The sequence below is a fragment of the Bos javanicus genome, chromosome 15 (genome assembly GCF_032452875.1).
Source record: "Bos javanicus breed banteng chromosome 15, ARS-OSU_banteng_1.0, whole genome shotgun sequence".
Taxonomy (NCBI): Eukaryota; Metazoa; Chordata; class Mammalia; order Artiodactyla; family Bovidae; genus Bos; species Bos javanicus.
The window spans coordinates 71,308,123-71,331,613 of NC_083882.1; the positions used below are offsets into that span (position 1 = coordinate 71,308,123).

A 23,491-nucleotide genomic window follows, 5' to 3' on the forward strand; every position below is an offset into this window, starting at 1 on the left:
CTTTGTGACCTCACAGACTGCAGCACCCCAGACTTCCCTGTCCTTCACAGTCTACTGGAGCTTGCTCAAACTCATGTCCATTGAAAGTCAGTGATGCCATCCAACCATCTCATCCTCTGTTGTACCCTTCTCCTCTTGCCTTCAATCCTTCCCAGCACCAGCGTCTTCCCTAGTGAGTTGGCTCTTTGTATCAGATGGGTAAAGTATTTGAGTTTCAGTTTCAGCACCAGTCCTTCTAGTGAATGTACGTGGTTGATTTTCTTTAGGATTTACTGGCTTGATCTCCTTGCAGTCCAAGGGACTCTCAAGAGTCTTCTCCAACACCACATTTCAAAAGCATCAATTCTTCAGTGCTCAGTCTTCTTTATGGTCCAACTCTCACATCCATACATGATTAATGGAAAATCCATAGCTTTGACTATAGGGACCTTGGTTGTAACTATATTCCACTAAATCAGCAAGGAAACTAGTCAGATTGTTTGGAGTTATGCTTCTTGTCCAAATTACCATATTCTATTTATCAACTCACTGGTCATACAATTAACATCTTTACAGATTTTTCTCCTTTCTTTATCAGCCAACTTCCTCAAAATAGTTAGACCTACTAATCATTAGAGTTATCTTCCCTGAAAAGTGGGAACCAGAAATCATATTGGGTTGTTCTGTAAAATATTACAGAGAAACCCAAATTAACTTTTCATTCAACCTGATACATGCATTCTGGGTAAAAGGAAGAAGAAAAGGTGGAGTGAATCCAGAGGATAAAAAAGAAGCTGAAGGAAAAAAGGAGAAATCAGTTTTGACCAACTCCATGCATGAATCTGTGATGAGATTGATGGCAGATAGTCGATAATTCATGACTCTGTAGGGCAGGGTCTGCCAGTTATTGCTCCTGGGTCAAATCCAGTCTGCCATCTGCTTCTGTAGTGCTTGTGAAGTAAGAATGATCTTTATATTTTCCAATGGTTGAAAAAAGAAAAAGTAAAATAATTATAGTCACTGACATTTAAAAATGTTGTTATATTCAAATGTTTGTGTTCATAAATAAAGTTTTCTTAGAAAATAGAGATGCGTATTATTTATATATTGCTTATGGCTGCTTATATCTATGGTTACTAGACCTACAGAGGCAGAGCTGAGTAGTTGCAAAAGAGACCATATGGTTCACAAAGTCTAAAATATTTGCTCTCTGGCCCTTTACTAAAAAAACTTTGCTGACCTCTGTAAAAACCTCTGTAAAAACTCATTTCTGCCAGGAAAAATTATTTGCAGACTCATTTGGTTGAAGCTTAATGTGCACTAGTGCTCAATGTTACACATAAAAGGACATTTCAAGGCTAAATTATTTTTGGATCATTCATCATTTAGGTTTATCCATGTCATACACTTCCCCCTGAGGTAGCACAGACAGTCAAGATTATGATGAGATATTTCATGACTTACCCAGTAACAGACCACTTGAGGAATACGTTTATGATCATGTTTGGTTGTAGTTCTGTCTCTGCCACTAACAGGGGTGATAGTAGAGAACATGTTAGAGTTTCCAGCACATTCTCTAGATTCAGAAAAAGCATCAAATTTGGGCCTTGCCCCTTGCTAGCTACATGCCCTCTGCCAGTTTATACTACAATTTGATGCCTGTGTCTTCAGCTCTAAAATTGCAATGCCAACAGTAACAGCATTATACTTTCAGAGAATTAAGTGAGAAAATGGATGGGAATCATTTAGCACACTTCCTACCATATGGAAAAAGCTGTGATTAGCCGTTTCACCTTGAGAAAGCTACTAAATCTGGTATATGGAGGTTGGGTGGATTGCGGTCCTGGGTAGGTTGAACTGAACGAAGACTCACATGCAGCATCAGCCTGCCTGCTGTTGAAGCTGGGTGTTGAAAGTGATGTTGAAATGGGTCACACACAGATTTCTAAAATAGACAGTACGGCCCTGGATCTCTTTATGAAGATATCCAGCTGACCAATTTTTACAGACTCTGCTGAAGATATATCATCTTATAGCAGGCACTCAGAAAAATATACTTATTAGCTATCACAGGAAAAACTGAGTTATGTTTTCATATAGCATCAGACTAGTGAACAACTTCAAGCAAACATCTCCAAAGCATAATGAAGGGCCAGTTTGGGGTCAACTGCCCTGTATTAAGGTAAGGCATTAGGAAAGAGCTCCAGGCTTCTGTTTTCGTTCACACAGAGGTGTTCTCATATTAAAGTGACAATCTTTCTGGAGTAAAGTTGGGGATGATTTGCAGACAAACTTCCATCCTTAGTATTATAGAAGGCTCTTAGAAATTTGGAATATGCTACCATTTTCTTGATTTCTGGAACTTAATAACACTGTGATATTTTCACATATATTACCAACAAGGTACTCAGAATGTCAGGGATTGAAACAATGGTGATGGATCATTGTCATTGTGGGACTTCTCTAGAGCACAAAAAGACATTTTCCAAGAGATACCTGTTTCTAATAGTGCTTAGACTTTTATAGCATTGAGGAAGGAAGTAGGAGACAATATGGAAGGTCCCCATCTTAGAAATTCAGGCTGACATTGGCTGATGATTTGGTCTGTAGAGAAATATAACAATCCTGTTGCTTGGCTTGGCTTGCCATGCCTTGCAGCACCCACACACTGATCTAAAATTGGTAATAAACTTCCACAAGAATCTAACTGTAGCTTAATCACTTAGTATGAGGCATTTCATTCTTTCCATTAACGTTTCAGGTAGAATCAATCTCTCAATTACATTCATCTGGCAAACCAGGGCGGCTCTGACTCAAAACACTGTCCAATTCCTGACATAATCAACAAAACTATATTGATTTAGGACACCTAATGTGATTGCTATTATTTGTAAAGATCTGAAAGACTCAGCTGGTGTAGTCTAGGCCTTTATGTAGCACAATCCAGTTGTCACTGGCTCTTTCTTCCTCTGTATACTCTCTTTCATGAGCAAGACAGAATTAACTAACAAGTGATTCAGAAACTACACATCTAAGAGGCGACAGTGTCTCCTACTCTTCTTCATCCTAAAATCACACTTGAGGGCATGATAAGATGATCAGTATTAATATGTGTTTGCAGAGCAGAACCCTTTCTCAAGAGTGAAATACCCCATGCCACTCACAATAGTCCAAGAATCACCATCCCAGTTTAGAACAAAAATTAATGAAAATATGGGACTACCAAAGACAAATCATTTCTTTTTCTTACAGAGGCAAAAATGATTTAAGTGAGGAAAGAAAAATTTTGGCCTGAATTTAACTAGGTTTTATTAAACTTTAAATGAAGTTTATTGCAGTATAATTTTAAATAATTAAAATAGAATGTGTGCATTTATTTATGCATATGGTTAGCTAGGTTTTGATATATAAATGCATGCATGTAACTATCATCAACAATAAGATTCACTCCAACATTCATTCCATCAACATGGTCTTCATTCCAAAAGGAAAGAGCCATAATTTCTTCCTCTACTTTTGCAGGTAATTACCTACTCCATTCCTGGCACAGCTACAGATTTGCCAATTTCCGTTGGTCAGGTTTGACTTACCTTTTCTATAATTCTCTGTAAGTGAGATCACATGCCATATGCTCTCTTCTGTCTGGTTTCTTTCACTCATCATAATTTTGTGCTGCATTCATAGTTCCCTATAGCAATAATTTGTAACTTTTATTCATGAAAAGTATTTCACTGTAAGAATATACAGCAATTTGTTTATCAGTTTACCTACTGATGAATATTTGAACCATTTCCAGTTAAAGCTATTATGAAGTTGCTATGAATATTTATGTGAGTCTTTGTGTGGACATATGATTTTATTTTTCTTGTATAAATAACTGGATTCTATATTTCTGGGTCATATGGGAACTAGAAGTTTAATTTTACAAGAAACTTCCTTAGCTTTTACCAAAGGGTTGAATCACTTTATTTTTTACATCAACATGGGTTCATATTCTCATGAGCATTTGATACTATCAGCATTAAAAAAAAATTATAACCCTAGTGGATGAGTAGCAGTATGTCTTTGTGGTTTTAAGTTACATATCCCCAATGTTAATGATGCTGAACATTTTTTCAAGAGTATTGACCATCTTCTTTAGTGAAGTATTCAAATTCTTTGCAATTTTTTTTTTTTTTTTTACTGAGTTCTTTGCCACCTTATTTTGTATGTGTTCTTCATATATGCTGGAAACAAGCTGTAAATGGGATTTTTACGTCAAGAATTTAAGAATAACTTAAGAATTATTCTTAAATTATTCTGATTATTTAGGATGTACAGGGCTTCCCAGGCAGCGGTAGTGGTAAAGAACACACCTCCCAATGCAGGAGACATAAGTACCACAGGTTCGATTCCTGGGTCAGGAAGGTCCCCTGGAGGAGGGTATGGCAACCCACTCCACTGTTCTTGCCTAGAGAATCCCATGCACAAAGGAGCCTGGTGGGCTACAGTTCAAGGGTTGCAAAGAGTCACTTCTCTATTGAAGCGACTTAGCCAGCAAGCACAGAGATTCTAACCCTGTTCACACTCCATTAACTGTTTCATCTACAACTCCTGGTCATTCTTTGCTTGGCTTCAGGGTATATTAATCTACCAATACTGGATTAATATTCTGCAACAAATGCAAAGTGATGCCACAGCAGAATTCTAGCACTTTTTCTCTGTATGTCTCCCTCCCCTACAGTTCTCCATACTGCAGGGTTAAATGGCTTCAGCCTCCACAAATATCCTTCTTTGTCTTCTCAACTCAGAGAGACTGATGTGCTCCATTTACACAATCATTCAGGAAGTGAATTCAAGTTGCTCACAGGGATCATCCTGCTTCTCTTTTCTCAAGGATCAATGAGTCCCATATCTCCTTTTGTCCTATGTGTATAAATAGTTTTCTTATAATTTTTGGTCTGCTCTCCAGTTGTTCAAGGCAGGAAGAGGATCCATTTAAATTATTTCATTATGGCCAGAAGCAGAGGTCTCAATCTTCTTCCTAAGATCAGCCTAGCCACAAAGATGAAATAAAGGGTGCTAAGTTGCAAATGCTAAGTTGCTTTAGTTGTATCCAACTCTTTGTGATCCTATGGATGGTAGCCCACCAGGCTTCTCTGTCCATGGGATTCTCCTAGCAAGAATACTGGAGTGGGATGCCATGCCCTTCCCCAGTGGATCTTCCTGAACCACAAATCAAATTTGCATCCTTTGTGTCTTCTGCATTGGCTGATAGGTTCTTTACCACTAGAGCCACCTGAGAAGTCCAAAACAAATAGTATCTTTATCCAGTTACACATTCATTGGGAAATTTCAAAGTTATTTTATTTTAGGATAATAGAGTTAAAAATAAGAAGATGGGGAGGCGGTCCTAAGATAGCAGAGGAATAGGACAGGGAGACCACTTTCTCCCCCACAATTCATCAAAAGAACATTTGAACGCTGAGTAAATTCCACAAAACAACTTCTGAATGATGGCAGAGGACATCAGGCACCCAGAAAAGCAGCCTATTGTTTTCAAAAGGAGATGGAGAATTCTGGAGGCTACTGTAAGAATAAGACTGAAAACCAGATGCAAGAGGCTTAAGTCCAAATCCTAAGAACACCTGAGAACTCCTGACTCCAGGGAACATTAATCGATAGGAGCTCATCAAACGCCTCCATACCTACACTGAAACCAAGCACCACCTAAGGGCCAACAAGTTCCAGAGCAAGACATACCAAGCAAATTCTCCAGCAACACAGGAACATAGCCTTGAGCTTCAATATATAGGCTGCCCAAAGTCACTCCAAACCCATTGACATCTCACAACTCATTACTGGACACTTCATTGCACTCCAGAGAGAATAAATCCAGCTCCACCCACCAGAACACCAACACAAGCTTCCCTAACTAGGAAACTGACAAGCCACCCATACAACCCTACCCACAGTGAGGAAACTCCACAATAAAGAGAACTCCACAAACTGCCAGAATATGGAAAGGCCAGCCTAAACACAGCAATATAAACAAGATGAAGAGGCAGAGAAACACCCAGCAGGTAAAGGAACAGGATAAATGCCCAACAAACCAAACAAAAGAGGAAGAGATAGGGAATCTACCTGATAAAGAATTCTGAATAATGATAGTGAAAATGATACAAAATCTTGAAAACAAAATGGAGTTACAGATAAATAGCCTGGAGACAAGGATTGAGAAGATGCAAGAAAGCTTTAACAAGGACCTAGAAGAAATAAGAGTCAATATATAATGAATAATGCAATAAATGAGATCAGAAACATTCTGGAGGGAACCAACAATAGAAAAACAGAGGCAGAAGATAGGATAAGTGAGGTAGAAGATAGAATGGTAGAAATAAATGAATCAGAGAGGAAAAAAGAAAAACGAATTAAAAGAAATGAGGAAAATCTCAGAGACCTCTGGGACAAGATTAAACACCCCAACATTCGAATCATAGGAGTCCCAGAAGAAGACAAAAAGAAAGACCATGATAAAATACTTGAGGAGATAATAGTTGAAAACTTCCCTAAAATGGGGAAGGAAATAATCATCCAAGTCCAAGAAACCCAGAGAGTCCCAACAGGATAAACCCAAAGAAAAACACCCCAAGACACATATTAATCAAATTAACAAAGATCAAACACAAAGAAAAAATATTAAAACCAGCAAGGGAAAAAGAACAAATAACACACAAGGGGATTCCCATAAGGATAACAGCTGATCTTTCAATAGAAACTCTTCAGGCCAGGAGGGAATGGCAGGACATACTTAAAGTGATGAAAGAAAATAACCTACAGCCAAGATTATTGTACCCAGCAAGAATCTCATTCAAATATGAAGGAGAAACCAAAAGCTTTACAGACAAGCAAAAGCTGAGAGAACTCAGCACCACCAAACCAGCTCTCCAACAAATGCTAAAGGATCTTCTCTGGACAGGAAACACAGAAAGGGTGTATAATCTCGAACGCAAAACAATAAAGTAAATGGCAATGGAATCATACTTATCAATAATTAAGTTAAATGTAAATGGGTTGAATGCCCCAACCAAAAGACAAAGACTGGCTGAATGGATACAAAAACAAAGCCCCTATTTATGTTGTCTACAAGAGACCCACCTCAAAACAAAGGACACATACAGACTGAAAGTGAAGGACTGGAAAAATATATTCCACGCAAATAGAGACCAAAAGAAAGCAGGAGTAGCAATACTCATATCAGATAAAATAGCCTTTAAAACAAAGGCTGTGAAAAGAGACAAAGAAGGACACTATATAATGATCAAAGGACCAAATCCAAGAAGATATAACAATTATAAATATACATGCACCCAACATAGGAGCACCACAATATGTAAGACAAATGCTAACAAATATGAAAGGGGAAATTAACAATAACACAATAATAGTTTGAGACTTTAATACCCCACTCACACCTATGGATATCAATTAAACAGAAAATTAACAAAGAAACACAAACTTTAAATGATACAATAGACCAGTTAGACCTAATTGATACCTATAGGACAATCACCCAAAAACAATGAATTTCACCTTTTTCTCAAGCGTACACGGAACCTTCTCCAGGATAGATCACATCCTGGGCCATAAATCTAACCTTGGTAAATTCAGAAGAACTGAAATCATTCCAAGCATCTTTTCTGACCACAATTCAGTAAGACTAGACCTCAATTACAGGAGAAAAACTATTAAAAAATCCAACATATGGAGGCTGAACAACACACTGCTGAATAACCAACAAATCACAGAAGAAATCAAAAAAAGAAATCAAAATATGCATAGAAATGAATGAAAATAAAAACACAACAACCCAAAACCTATGAGACACTGTAAAAGCACTGCTAAGGGGAAGGTTCATAGCAATACAGGCATATCTCAAGAAACAAGAAAAAAGTCAAATAAATAACCTAACTCTACACCTAAAGTAACTAGAAAGGGAAGAAATGAAGAACCCCAGGGTTAGTAGAAGGAAAGAAATCTTAAAAATTAGGGCAGAAATAAATGCAAAAGAAACAAAAGAGACCATAGCAAAAATCAACGAAACCGAAAGCTGGTTCTTTGAAAGGATAAAAAAAATTGACAAACCATTAGCCAGACTCACCAAGAAACAAAGGGAGAAAAATAAAATCAATAAAATTAGAAATGAAAATGGAGAGATCACAACAGACAACACAGAAATACAAAGGATCATAAGAGACTGCTGCTGCCGCTAAGTCGCTTCAATCGTGTCTGACTCTGTGCGACCCCATAGATGGCAGTCCACCAGGCTCCCCGTCCCTGGGATTCTCCAGGCAAGAGCACTGGAGTGGGTTGCCATTTCCTTCTCCAATGCATGAAAGTGAAAAGTTAAAGTGAAGTCGATCAGTCGTGTCCGACTCTGTGCAACCCCATGGACTGCAGCCTACCAGGCTCCTCTGTCCATGGGATTTTCCAGGCAAGAGTACTGGAGTCGGGTGCCATTGCCTTCTCTGCATAAGAGACTACTATCAGCAATAATATGCCAATAAAATGGACAACGTGGAAGAAATGGACAAATTCTTAGAAAAGTACAACTTTCCAAAACTGAACCAGGAAGAAATAGAAAATCTTAACAGATCCATCACAAATATGGAAATTGAAACTGTAATCAGAAATCTTCCAGCAAACAAAAGCCCAGGTCCAGATGGCTTCACAGCTGAATTCTACCAAAAATTTAGAGAAGAGCTAACACCTATCCTACTCAAACTCTTCCAGAAAATCACAGAGGAAGGTAAAAGTCCAAACTCATTCTATGAAGCCACCATCACCCTATTATCAAAACCTGACAAAGATGCCACAAAAAAATAAAACTACAGGCCAATATCACTGATGAACATAGATGCAAATATCCTTAACAAAATTCTAGCACTCAGAATCCAACAACACATTAAAAAGATCATATATCATGACCAAGGGGGCTTTATTCCAGGGATGCAAGGATTTTCCAATATCCACAAATCAATCAATGTAATACACCACATTAACAAATTGAAAAATATAAGCCATATGTTTATCTCAATAGATGCAGAGAAAGCCTTTGACAAAATTCAAATTCGATTTATGATTAAAAACCCTCCAGAAAGCAGAAATATAAGGAACATACCTCAACATAATAAAAGCTATATATGACAAACCCACAGCAAACATTATCCTCAATGGTGATAAACTGAAAGCATTTCCCCGAAAGTCAGGAACAAGACAAGGGTGCCACTCTCACCACTACTATCCAACATAGTTTTGGAAGTTTTGGCCACAGCAATCAGAGCAGAAAAAGAAATAAAAGGAATCCAAATTGGAAAAGAAGAAGTAACATTCTCACTGTTTGCAGACGACATGATCCTCTACATAGAAAACCCTAAAGACTCTACTAGAGAATTACTAGAGCTAATCAATGAAAATAGTAAAGTTGCAGGATATAAAATCAACACACAGAAATCCCTTGCATTCCTATACACTAATAATGAGAAAATAGAAAGAGAAATTAAGGAAACAAATCCATTCACCATTGCAATGAAAAGAATAAAATACTTAGGAATATATCTACTTAAAGAAACAAAAGACCTATATATAGAAAACTATATAACACTGGTGAAAGAAATCAAAGAGGACACTAATAGATGGAGAAATATACCATGTTCATGGATCAGAAGAATCAATATACTGAAAATGAGCATACAACCCAAAGCAATCTATAGATTCAATGCAATCCCTATCAAGCTACCAACAGTATTTTTCACAGAGCTAGAACAAATAATTTCACAATTTGTATGGAAATACAAAAAACCTCGAACAGCCAAAGCTATCTTGAGAAAGAAGAATGGAACTGGAGGAATTAACCTGCCTGACTTCAGGCTCTACTACAAAGCCACAGTCATCAAGACAGTATGGTACTGGCACAAAGACAGAAATATAGATCAATGGAACAAAATAGAAAGCCCAGAGATAAATCCACACACCTATGGATACCTTATCCTGGACAAAGGAGGCAAAAATATACAATGAAGAAAAGACAGTCTCTTTAACAAGTGGTGCTGGGAAAACTGGTCAACCACTTGTAAAAGAATGAAACTAGAACACTTTCTAACCCCATACACAAAAATAAACTCAAAATGGATTAAAGATCTAAATGTAAGACCAGAAACTATAAAACTCCCAGAGAAGAACATAAGCAAAACACTCTCCGACATAAATCACAGCAGGATCCTCTATGACCCACCTCCCAGAATATTGGAAATAAAAGCAAAATTAAGCAAATTGGACCTAATTAAAATTAAAAGCTTCTGCACAACAAAGGAAACTATAAACAAGGTGAAAAGACAGCCTTCAGAATGGGAGAAAATAATAGCAAATGAAGCAACTGACAAAGAATTAATCTCAAAAATATACAAGCAACTCCTGCAGCTCAATTCCAGAAAAATAAAAGACACAATCAAAAAATGAGCCAAAGAACTAAACAGACATTTCTCCAAAGCAGACATACAGATGGCTAACAAACACATGAAAAGAGGCTCAACATCACTCATTATCAGAGAAATGCAAATCAAAACCACAGTGAGGTACCATTTCACACCAGTCTGTATGGCTGCTATCCAAAAGTCTACAAGCAATAAATGCTGGAGAGGGTGTGGAGAAAAGGGAACCCTCTTACACTGTTGGTTGGGAATGCAAACTAGTACGGCCACTATGGAGAACAGTGTGGAGATTCCTTAAAAAACTGGAAATAGAACTGCCATATGACCCAGCAATCCCACTGCTGGGCATACACACCGAGGAAACCAGAATTGAAAGAGACACGTGTACCCCTATGTTCAGTGTAGCACTGTTTATAATAGCCAGGACATGGAAGAAACCTAGATGTCAATCAGCAGACAAATGGATAAGAAAGCAGTGGTACATATACACAATGGAGTATTACTCAGCCATTAAAAAGAATACATTTGAATCAGTTCTAATAAGGTGGATGAAACTGGAGCATATTATACAGAGTGAAGTAAGCCAGAAAGAAAAATACCAATACAGTATACTAATACATATATATGGAATTTATAAAGATGGTAATGATAACCCTGTATGCGAGACAGCAAAAGAGACACAGATGTATAGAACAGTCTTTTGGACTCTGTGGGAGGGGGCGAGAGTGGGATGATTTGGGAGAATGGCACTGAAACGTGTACATTATCATATATGAAATGAATCACCGGTCCAGGTTTGATGCATGATACAGGATGCTCAGGGCTGATGCACTGGGATGACTCTGAGAGATGGTATGGGGAGGGAGGTGGGAGGGGGGGTTCAGGATGGGGAACACATGTACAACCATGGCAGATTCATGTCGATGTATGGCAAAACCAATACAATATTGTAAAGTAATTAGCCTCCAATTAAAATAAATAAATTTATATTTAAAAATTTTTTTAAAAAGAAAAAACTAAGAGGATGAAGAGGAAGATGACAGCGTATAAATGTATATAAAGATGTATTCTGCTCCATATGCTGGATCTAACAAAGATTAAAATATCAAAAGTATAAAAAAACTAAATATGTGTTTGAGGAATCAAGAGTTTGAACTTGTGATTTCATATAATGAGAAAGGAAAATACAATTTATTTTAAACTCTCAGCACAAATGTGGATTATAAGAATATTCTTTGTCAGTTTGAAGAATTCAGATTTGACTGATCCTACTCTAATCTGCTCCTCTGCCATAGTAGATACCAACATGAGTCAAACAAGTAAATGTATTTTTTTTTAAATGAACTATTTGTTTAAGTTAAATATATAATTCAGAACTCATCAATCTTTGCCAAAGAGAAAAATATTAAGAGGTAGATACATATCCTGGCTACTTGTTATGAAACTGTAGCCTAAAATACAGATGTTTTAATATGGTCTAGCCTCTTTTTCGGAGAAGGCAATGGCAGCCCACTCCAGTACTCTTGCCTGGAAAATCCCATGGAGGGATGAGCCTGGTGGGCTGCAGTCCATGGGGTCGTGAAGAGTCGGGCACGACTGAGCAACTTCACTTTCACTTTTCACTTTCATGCATTGGAGAAGGAAATGGCAACCCACTCCAGTGTTCTTGCCTGGAGAATCCCAGGGACAAAGGAGCCTGGTAGGAGGCCGTATACGGGGTCACGCAGAGTCGGATAAGACTGAAGCGACTTAGCAGCAGCAGCCTCTTTTTTGTTGTTGTTGTTCTTTTTTTCCCCCTTACCACTTCTCATTGTTGGATCTTCTACATTAAGCTCTTCTGAGGGTCATCACTGATCTCCTAGTAAACCTTGTATTTCTGAGATGAGATGATGAGCTTGTTTCCATGGAGATGTAAATTCCAGATAAGCATTACCTAATCTCATAAATTTTTGCATATTAATAGTGCAGAAGGCTTGGATCAAAAATAAGGAAAGAGACTTGCAAAAGTGTGGCCAGCTATAAAACTCTTTCTTCAAAAAAAAAAATATATACATTATTCAATAATGTGTATGTGTACTTAGATGTTGACTTGTATTGGGTTCCTTCCAAGTGCCTCTACAAGGGTTGAGAGCCAGCGAGTGCTGTTTATATTTAAATTCATTCCATCTGTTCTGAGGCTCCTAGAATGGGCTATGCAAACCATGATACATATAAAGCTAATCCAACAAAATAAATGTGAACTGTATAAGAATAACCACTTGGGAAATAGCAATAAAAGAAAAAAAATCCAATTCAAACTATCCAAAACAAAATAGTACCTAGTAAGAAATATAAATGAAAATAAATTTACAAAATCCATATGATGAAATTATAAAACCTTTTTAGGAACATAGGAAATGTCAATAAAGATGAAAACTTGTTGGAATAATTATTGCTACCACTTTACTCAGGAACTAATAAAGACAGAATAATCTTAAGTTGATAAAATGATTCAGAGGTACTTTGTAAGGATGGGCAGTAAGTCATGGACTTGCCCAACAAAACAGGCTTGAATTTGACATTTGATTTGTATTACTTGCATAGTATTTTGTATTTGCCTACTAATTTGTATTGCTTGCATAGTAAATAAATTTATTGAAAAATAAATTAGAGAGACAAAAGTGTTAATATAATTTGCTAGCATATTTATTAAACTCTTTGTCTGACCCAGTCTTCAAAAAAATTTCAAGTTCATGACGTTTAAAAGGTATACTGCTAAATACAAGAGAGGTCAAATATTTCCATTTAACTTGGTCACCTACAACATTTCTCTTGGTCACACAGAATAAAAGACTGGTTCAAAATTGGGAAAGAAATATGACAAGACTATATATTGTTACCTTGCTTATTTAACTTATGTGCAGACAACATTAAGTGAAATGCCAGACTGGATAAATCACAAGCTGGAATCAAGATTGCCGGGAGAAATATCAGTAACTTCAGATATGCAAATAATACCACCCTAGTAGCAGAAAGTGAAGGGGAACTAAAGAGCCTCTTGATGAAGGTCAAAGAGGAAAGTGAAAAACCTGGGTTACAATTCAACATTCAAAAAACTAAGATCATGGCATCTAGTCTTATCACTTCATGGCTAATAGATCAGGAAACAATGGAAACAATGACAGACTATTTTTTGGAGGCTCCCAAATCACTGCAGATGGTGACTGCAGTCATGAAATTAAAATATCCTCACTTCTTTTTTTTTAATTTATTCATTTAATTAGAGGCTAATTAGTTTACAATATTGTATTGGTTTTGCCATACATCAACATGAATCCGCCATGGGTGTACACGTGTTCCCAATCCTGAACCCCCGTCCCACCTCCCTCCCCATACCATCCCTCTGGGTCATCCCTGTCACCAGCCCCAAGCATCCTGTATCCTGCATCAAACCTGGACTGGTGATTCGTTTCATATATGATATTATACATGTTTCAATGCCATTCTCCCAAAGCATCTCCCCCTCCCTCTCCCACAGAGTCCAAAAGATTGTTCTATACATCTGTGTCTCTTTTGCTGTCTCGCATACAGGGTTATTGTTACCATCTTTCTAAATTCCATATATATGCGTTAGTATACTGTATCGGTGTTTTTCTTTCTGGTTTACTTCACTCTGTATAATAGCCTCCGGTTTCTCCCGCCTCATTAGAACTGATTCAAATGTATTCTTTTTAATGGCTGAGTAATACTCCATTGTGTATATGTACCACAGCTTTCTTATCCATTCATCTGCTGATTGACATCTAGGTTTCTTCCATGTCCTGGCTATTATAAACAGTGCTGCGATGAACATTGGGGTAGTCAGTTCTTGAAAGAAAAGCTATGACACACCTAGACAGCATATTAAAAAGCAGAGACATCACTTCCAACAAAGGTCCATATAGCCAAAGCTATGGTTCTTCCAGCAGTCATGTACAGATGTTAGAGTTGGACCATAAAGAAGGCTGAGTGTCAAAGAATTGATGTTTTCAAACTGTGGCTCTGGAGAAGACTCTTGAGAGTCCCTTGGACTGCAAGGAGAACAAACCTTTCAATCCTAAAGGAAATCAACCCTGAATATTCATTGGAAGGACTGGTGCTGAAACCGAAGCTTCAAAACTTTGGCCACCTAATGCGAAGAGCTGACTCACTGGAAAAGACCATGATGCTGGGAAAATTTGAGGGCATGAAGAGAAGGGGTGACAAAGGATGAGGTAGTTGGATGGCATCACCAACTCAGTGGATATTATGAGTTTGAGCAAACTTTGGGTGATAGTGAAGGGCATGGAAGCCTGGAGTGCTGCCGTTCATAGGGTCCCTAAGAGTTGGACACAACTATGTGACTGAACATATAAATGAAATTTCATGGAATTATGATAGGGTTACAGATCTTGAGGGTGGAACGTTTCCTTAGATTTAAGGTTTCCTTAGAATTAAGGAGTTAGAATTAAGGTTTCCTTAGAACTAAGAGTCAGACACGACTGAGTGACTTCACTTTCACTTTTCACTTTCATGCATTGGAGAAGGAAATGGCAACCCACTCCAGTGTTCTTGCCTGGAGAATCCCAGGGACGGGGGAGCCTGGTGGGCTGACGTCTATGGGGTCGCACAGAGTCGGACACGACTGAAGCGACTTAGCAGCAGCAGCAGCAGAGTGAATCTAAATCTAATCTAGTCTAAAATTAGTTTTACCACAGGAAGTACTTATACATTTTGCTTAAGCAAGTTTGAGTTGTGTTTCTGACACTTGTATCAAAAGTATAATTAATGGCTTACTTTGTTCAAAAATATCTTTTGTAATTTTCATTGCAATGGACTGAATGTGCCTTCTCAAAATTCCTATGTTGAAACTTATTTCTAAAACAGTGGCATTAGGATGTGGGGCCTTTGGACATGATTAGGTCATGAAAGTGGAGCCCTCCTGAATAGGACTGCTGCTGCTGCTGCTAAGTCGCTTCAGTCGTGTCCGACTCTGTGCGACCCCATAGACAGCAGCCTACCAGGCTCCCCCGTGCCTGGGATTCTCCAGGCAAGAACACTGGAGTAGGTTGCCATTTCCTTCTCCAATGCATGAAAGTAAAAATTGAAAGTGAAGTCTCAGTTGTGTCCGACTCTTAGCGACCCCATGGACTACAGCCTACCAGGCTCCTCCATCCATGGATTTTCCAGGCAAGAGTACTGGAGTGGGGTGCCATTGCCTTCTACCCTGAATAGGACTAGTGTTCTTATAAAAGGGACTCCAGAGAGATCTCTTACTCTCACTCAGGCACATATGTGGACACAGTGAGAAGATTGTGGCGGAAAGATTCTTCTACATATGGGAAGAGGTTCCTCACTAGAATTTGACCATGCTGACACCCTGATCTTGGATTTCCAGCCTCCAGAGTTATGAGAAGTAAATTTTTGTTTTTTATGAAAAAAAAAAAAAAGAGAATATAAATTGGAGTTGCCTAATATATATGATACTACATTTAAGTTACATCAAGAGACATCCATGGGAGATGGCATGGTGTTGCAGAAGATCCAGGCAGGAGAGACAAGGTGAATGATTTTAGGTATATGTCACTATTTACTAATATTGCTACATATATTGTAACTAAATGTTATAAAACTTGTTTCCTTGTTTTTGTTTCTTAAAAATGAATTAGTTTGTTTTAAATATTTTTATATCTCTTTAGTTTATACTGTAAATCAAATCAGATTATATATATATATATATATATATATATATATATATATATATATATGATATGCAGTTCAGTCACTCAGTCGTGTCCAACTCTTTGCGACCCCATGGACTGCAGCACACCAGTCCTCCCTGTCCATCACCAACTCTGGAGTTTACCCAAGCTCACATCCATTGAGTCAGTGATGCCATCCAACCATTTCATCCTCTGAATTCTATATAAATTGAAAGTGTTCTTAATGATTATCGTCCCTAGTACTCAATTCTTTTCAAAACTTCATGTTTCCCAAAGAGGACAATCAAATGGAATGCTGTGATCAAATGGAGTGCATCAATCAGAAGAGCCAAGGTGATGAAGTAGCCAGCTCATAGTTAGAAAGGAAAGGCTATTATGTTTTCTTTCCATTGTCTCCTCTCACCTGTCACCTTAGAGCAATCATGCTGTTAGTTGCTTATGTAACACCTGAGTGAGAAAAATAATCTATTACAATTCAAAATGGTTATTCCAGCCTATCATAGCAATACCACAGGCATCAATAGGATGCAATGGAAACGCTGTAGGACTAAGAGGTAGGCATTCCGACATTAATCTTTATTAGCAGAATAGCTTAGGTTCTTCATATTTAAATTAGACTTAGATTGGATCCATCTAGTTCTAATATGCTGACTCTGAAAAAATTCACAAGATACACGTCTATCAAATAAAAGGTATCTTGAGTATTCTTTGGCCAGAGATGTGGTATTTGCTTACATAAAATTTGTTTTTCATCTCTAGGTAACTACAAATACATCACATCTTTTCATTATCATCCTAGAAATGTCAATGTCTTGAATGCATTTATGGCACTGTAGACTTCTTTGTAGCCCCAAATACATAGGAATAAGAAGAAAATTCAGAAATGTATGATGGTAAATGGATGCCCTCATTTTACACACCGTGTTTCATTTTTCTCATGTAATTTCTAAGATGACAAAGCAGGAATAGAAAAGATCTTGAGACGGGTAAGAGATATGATTACCGTAAAGCAATTTCCTAACAGAGGAGTTTCAGAGAATCAGAGCTGTTTAATATGAAAAGAAGATGATACCAAGGAAGATAATAGAGCTACAGTAATGATGAATGGTGTACAAGAGGGTAAGTGCTTCAGTCTGACCTATTTTAAATATTACAAAATAGATAAAAAGGATCATCACCAAAGCCCCATTCCTAAACACCATTATAACAAATAGCATTTAGAGACTGTTCATTGAAACTGACCCTCATATAGAGTTCTTATAACATGTACTAGAGTAAAAGAACATTTGATAAAATCAGAGAGCTAGCAAATTGAAAACTGATTAAAGCCTTTTTTTTTTTCCCTGAATGAGGAAGGATAATGAACATGTAGATTGACAGCAATTTTTCATTTGTTTGTTTGTTTTGAAACTTAAATCACACCTTTATCTGTTTCTCTGTTGATGGGCACTTAGGTTGCTTCCATGATCTGGCTATTATAAATAGTGCTGCAATGAACATCAGGGTGCTTTACATGTGGAATCTAGAAAAATGGTATCTAATTTGCAAAACAGAGACACAGACACAGAGAACAAATGTATGGCCATGAAGGGAGGGAAGGGAGGTGATGGGATGAATTGGGACATTGGGGTTGACATATATACACTCTTGATACTGCTCATGGACAGAGAAGCCTGGCTGGCTATAGTGTACAGGGTCTCACAGAGTCAGACATGACTGAAGAGACTTAGCATGCATGCCTAAAAGAGATAACTGGTGAGACCTTACTGTATAGCTCAGGAAATTCTACTCAATTCTCTGTGGTGACCTAAATGGGAAGGAAATCCAAAAAAGAGGAGCTATATGTGTATAGATGGGTGATTCACTTTGCTGTACAGTAGAAACTAACACAACATTATAAAGCAAATATATCCCCCCCAATTTTTTTTTTTTAAAGAAAAAGAATAAACTTAAATCACAATTTTGAGCTCATAGTTTCTGTGGAGTAGGGGTCTGCTTTTTGGGATTTCTCATCAGCTGCATCAGGGGATATGCCAGGGTTGTGGTCTATTCTCAAGGACAGACTGGGGAAGGAACTGTTTCCAAGATCACGTGGTTGTTGGCAAAATATGGTCTGTGCAATTATAAGGCTAAGGATTTCAGTTTCTGGCTGGCCATTGGCTGGACGCTGTCCTCCATTTCCAGTTCGTTGCTGACCAGAGACTGTCTTCAGTTGCATGTTATGATGCCCTCCCCAACCTGGCTGCTTGCTACAGTAAGGACAGCAAGGGAGAGAGTCTGCTAGCAAGATGGACATGACAATCTTATGTCATGTAATCACAGAAGTGAAATCTTGTTTCTATTACTATATTCTAGTTTTGCAAACAAAGATCCATCTTGTCAAAGCTATGGTTTCTTCAGTAGTCATGTAGGGATGTTCATGTTGGACAAAGAAGGCTGAGCACCAAACAATTGATGCTTTTGAACTGTGGTGCTGGAGAAGACTCTTGAAAGTCCCTTGGACAGCAAGGAGATTAAACTAGTCAGTCCTAAAGGAAATCTAGCCTGGATATTCATTGGAAGAACTGGTGCTAAAGCTGAAGCTTCAATACTTTGGCCACCTGATGTGAAGAGCTGACTCATTAGAAAATACCCTGATGCTGGGGAAGATTGAAGACAAAAGGAGAAGAGGGTGGCAGAGGATGAGATGGAAAGATAGCATCACCAACTTAACAGACATGAATTTGAGCAATCTCTGGGAGATAGTGAAGGACAGGTAAGCCTGGTGTGCTGCCATTCATGGGGTTGGGTTGCAATGAGTCGGACATGACTGAGTTACTCAACAACAGCAACAACAAATATTCTAAAACAAGTCACAGGTCCAGGTTGCTCTCTAGGGAAGGAGATGCTGCATAATGTGAATGCCAGGAAGCAGGGATCCTTGGATCATCTTAGAATCTGCTGGCCATTGTCCACCTTCTAGCTCCCAGTGGTTCTCATGCTCCCACACGTCCTCCTCCCCCCTCACAAAATACAGTCACCTCCTACCAAGAGGAGCCACATGTCTCATCCATCACAGCATTTGTTTAGAGTTCAGCATCTCATCATCCAAATCAGAAACTGCAGTCTGGGTAAAATTCCTCTACAGTTATCGCATTTTAAAACTAGAGAAATAACTTATCTACTCCTCACCCCTGCAGCCTACAACTGTAGAATATAGAGATTGCCAGTAAAATTTCATGGAGGTGAAAGGGTAGAGAGACTTGCAGAGAAGGGACGAGGTAAATGAGAACAGTGAAAGATGCAGACACTGTACAATGAAAAATACATACATATACAAAATATTATCATATGCAAAATATTGTATAGTCAAAACATATATAAAATATGAGCAACCAATTACCAGCTGACAATCAACTCATTGTGGCAGGTTCAAGAAGCATCTTAAGCCTTCACTTTAGGATAGCCCACTAAAGCATGACATTCTGTTTAATTAGTTTTGTGATAGCTTCATGTCCTTTATCAGAAGATTTAGAAAGCTTTCCAAATAAAAGGTAATTTTATTTGGTAATTTTATCCCAACTTTAACATAAAGATACATTTTCTGATTTGGCATCATATGCTCTATACCTGGAAACACAAAATATTCATGCCTAATGGATCTGACTTTTCAGTACAGCAAAATATCTTAACCGGACCCTAATTATCAAAGGCAAAAATCTTTTGTTGAGAAACCAGGTCTCCTCACGTCCAAAAAGCTGTAACTCTTAGTTTACACCTTAATGCATCCAAATGCAGTATAAACAAAATCAAGGCTTAGTAAAGTAGACGTTGTTATAGTCAGAACAGTGAAATGGCAGGCTTTCTATGCCATAATTAACAGAGCCATCACTTGAGGTTTACAGTGGAATACAAAAGTGCCATTTACAATTTGAAACAAAAGAACCATTAAGCTTTCTGCCTTCTTTATTGCATTATTGATTTACAATTATTTCCTTTCATTTAATTCAGCCAAACCTGCATGCCTAACAATTTTTTATCCTTTAAAATGGTGGTTACTGATTTTGCTTCCAAACAGCGCCCTCCCCACCCTCTTTTCTCACTGTCAGCTTCTCAATTTGTTTCATTAATAACAACTTTCATTTTCCTTAATTATGCTTTTGGCATACTTACTTGCAGGCACCTCTGACCACATCACAATAACATTTTGCAGGTCTCTTGGTTTAAGACTGTATCACTGGAAACAATGACTATCAAACCCGCCAATGTTTGAATGCATTTGCCACATTTAGTCTGACTTCTGCTTTAAGCTATGCCCTGCTTGCTGTCATTTGAAGATAGATGAGAATGAATGGAACATTACCTCTTTCTCTTCTCTGGCCCATATCTCAACCCATCAAACTACAACATTTTAATTTTAATCATAGAATCTTTATTAGTAGTGGCAAAATGACTTTGACAAAACTAAAATACTCAGATGAATCTAATTTACCAACTTCAGTCTCAATACTTTCTGCCTTTCTCTAGGGTGTGTTACTACAATTAGTAATTAGCACAAGAATCACTTCAAGAAGCCTGAGTTTGGGGCAATTACATTGGTAATGTCAATTTACTTAGAGCCTTTTCTACTTGTGTTCTCTGTGCAAAAGACTATTAGTAGAATGTGTGCATATTTTATAAACCTGAGGGATATTATTCCTATTCATTAGCTACAACTCAAAATAGGATTTTGGTGTTGTCAATTACAGTGAAGCATTCATATATATACACACATACCCTTCCCCCAAAACACACATATCCATCTATATGGGTCTGACCACAACTTTGCTTTCACCAGGAATTATTTTTAAATACTAATATAACTCAAATACCCTCACAACTTCTGTATAGACTTACAACTTTGATAGAGCCTCTAATAGAGCATTTGTCCAGTTGTTTAAACTTTGGTGCAATTTAAGCAAAGATCAATATTAATAAGAGAAATTTTAAATGTTGGTGATTAACCAAATCTCTGCTTATGATTTGAAATCATGACCCTTCTGACTCATACAGAAGTGTGAGCTTCCAAGTTGTTCAATAATCTTACAAGAGATTACTTAGCTAAAAGGGGACTTCCTTATTTTTTTTTCTTAACATAATTAATTACACAAATTATATTTTTTCTCCAGAAATTCTAATTTTGGTTATAACATTTCTGAACTTGATTGCAGAGGGTATATGGTATTTGATGTGATTATTATTATATTAGGGGAACATTTGTGTTTGAAGATTGACAGAAACAACTTAAGATTAATGAATAAGGAAGGTAAATGTTCACTTTAGTCTTTCAGTCATATCCGACTCTTTGTGACCCCATGGACTGCTGCATGCAAGGTTCCCCTGTCCATCACCAACCTCCAGAGCTTGCTCAAACTTATGTCATTCGAGTCCGTGATGCCATCCAACCATCCCATCCTCTGCCGTCCCCTTCTCCTCCCGCCTTCAATCTTTCCCAGCATCAGGGTCTTCTTCAATGAGTCAGGTAAATGTTCAAACTGGGTTAATTCATCATTCAATTTTAGGGTAATAAGATATGTTGTCATGTGTCTTGTAAATAAATTCTGAAGGTAACTCTGAAACTAGAGTTCCAGAATTATTTTGTAAAGTGATATACAGGATGTTCTTTAAAGCAGTGGCTTACAAACAAGTTTCTGGTGCAACATGCATTGGACAGATATTGCTGTTTTAGGAAACTGATTAACATATTTTGTCAGAGTCTTCATTCTGAGTTTTCTTGTTGTTCAAACAAGAAGTTTTTATCAAGAGTCTAAGCAGGTAAGGAGGGGCCTCCCAGGTAACACTAGTGGTAAAGAACCTGCCTGCAAATGCAGATGTAAGAGATGCAGTTTCAACCCCTGGGTTGGGCAGATCCCCTGGAGGAGGAAATGGCAACCCACTCCAGTATTCTTACTGGGAAAATTCGATGGACAGAGGAGCCTGGTGGAGTAAAATCCATGGGGTTGCAAAGAGTCAGACACAACTGAAGCAACTTAGCATATATCTATGCAAGCAGGTAAGGATAAATCTAAACATATCTGTTTCATGAAAGTCAAATCTTATGCATTATGTTTGCTTACTACTTCATTCTATGGGTTTCTATCTCACTTATTCCCTGTGTCTGCTTTCAAACCTCACAGAGAATTTAGATAGTGAAGTAGCACTTTCAAATATTATCTAGACATTATAAGCAGCTGGCAAGCAGTCTGTAAGCAAATACCCAAGATTACCCTAGAGAATGTAGAGTTCCAAAGAATAGCAAGGAGAGATAAGAAAGCCTTCCTCACTGATCAATGCAAAGTAATAGAGGAAAACAATAGAATGGGAAAGACTAGAGATCTCTTCAAGAAAATTAGACATACAAACGGAATATTTCATGCAAAGATGGTCTCAATAAAGGACAGAAATGCTATGGACCTAACAGAAGCAGAAGATATTAAGAAGAGATGGCAAGAATACACAGAAGAACTGTACAAAAAAGATATTCATGACCTAGATAATCACAATGGTGTGATCACTGACCTAGAGCCAGACATCCTGGAATGTGAAGTCAAGTGGGCCTTAGAATCACTACGAACAAAGCTAGTGGAGGTGATGGAATTCCAGTTGAGCTATTTCAAATCCTGAAAGATGATGCTGTGAAAGTGCTGCACTCAATATGCCAGCAAATTTGGAAAACTCAGCAGTGGCCACAGGACTGGAAAATGTAAGTTTTCATTCCAATCCCAAAGAAAGGCAATACCAAAAAATGCTCAAACTACCACACAATTGCAGTCATCTCACACACTAGTAAAGTAATGCTCAAAATTCTCCAAGCCAGGCTTCAGCAAAACATCAACTGTGAACTTCCATATGGTCAAGCTGGTTTTAGAAAAGGCAGAGGAACCAGAGATCAAATTGCCAACATCTGCTGGATCATCAAAGAAGCAAGGGAGTTCCAGAAAAACAACTATTTCTGCTTTATTGACTATGCCAAAGCCTTTGACTGTGTGGATCACAAAAAACTGTGGCCAATTCTGAAAGAGATGGGAATACCCAACCACCTGACCTGCCTCTTGAGAAACCTGTATGCGGGTCAGGAAGCAACAGTTTGAACGGGACATGGAACAACAGACTGGTTCCAAATAGGAACAGGAGTATGTCAAGGCTGTATATTGATACCCTGCTTATTTAACTTATATGCAGAGTACATCATGAGAAACGGTCTGGAGGAAGCATAAGCTGGAATCAAGATTGCTGGGAGAAATATCAATAACCTCAGATATGCAGATGACACCACCTTTATGGCAGAAAGTAAAGAAGAACTAA

The 23,491-nt window shown here is 37.9% G+C and overlaps 1 protein-coding gene across 2 annotated transcripts in view; it reads right to left on the minus strand.

Annotated features, from left to right (window-relative positions):
- The window catches only part of LRRC4C (leucine rich repeat containing 4C), a 1,431,417-nt gene that overhangs the window by 680,279 nt on the left and 727,647 nt on the right, over positions 1-23,491 (minus strand). The window lies entirely within an intron of this gene.